Source organism: Sinocyclocheilus anshuiensis, unplaced genomic scaffold, assembly GCF_001515605.1.
Source record: "Sinocyclocheilus anshuiensis isolate Anshui unplaced genomic scaffold, SAMN03320099.WGS_v1.1 scaffold1762, whole genome shotgun sequence".
Lineage (NCBI taxonomy): Eukaryota > Metazoa > Chordata > Actinopteri > Cypriniformes > Cyprinidae > Sinocyclocheilus > Sinocyclocheilus anshuiensis.
Genome location: NW_015547656.1, coordinates 629,401 through 630,112, shown reverse-complemented (window position 1 = coordinate 630,112; position 712 = coordinate 629,401). Strand labels below are relative to the sequence as shown.

Here is a 712-nt window from a genome sequence, read left to right as displayed (position 1 = left end):
CCATACTCGGAATTAGTGCTCTGCATTTACCCATCCAAAGTGCACACACACAGCAGTGAACACATACAAACCGTGAACACACACCCGGAGCAGTGGGCAGCCATTTATGCTGCGGCTCCCGGGAAGCAGTTGGGGGTTCGGTGCCTTGCTCAAGGGCACCTCAGTCGTGGTATTGAAGGTGGAAGAGAGCGCTGTACATTCACTCCCCCCACCTACAATCCCTGCCGGTACGAGACTCGAACCCACAACCTTTGGGTTATGAGTCCGACTCTCTAACCATTAGGCCACGACTTCCCCTTGATGCATTGACCTAATGGGCTAATTACATGAGCCATTTGGGCCACACTTTTTGTAAACAGTTTCAGTTGATTGCATCTGAGGCCCAGTCACAATGTAGACGCATCTGACTAAAGATACACATAATCTTTCAAAGGTATCGTAAAATATACACTGTGTATGTGTATGCTCCTGCAATAAAAGTTCAGAAAGATGTGATGCATTGTTTTTGTTAATATTACTCATTTACAGTCTCTTTAAGGGTGTGATCAAGTATTTTCCCACTCACTCACACACACACTCACTCACTCACTCACACACACACTCGCTCACACTCACTCGCTCACACTCACTCACACACACTCACTCACACACACATTCACTCACTCACACACACACACACACTCACACACACACACACGCACACACTCACACA

General features: G+C 47.2%; 1 protein-coding gene across 1 annotated transcript in view; it reads left to right on the top strand.

The window, feature by feature from the left end:
* LOC107702150 (tetratricopeptide repeat protein 39B-like) overlaps positions 1-712 on the top strand; it is a 23,886-nt gene that overhangs the window by 16,928 nt on the left and 6,246 nt on the right. The gene's annotated exons all lie outside the window — the stretch shown is intronic.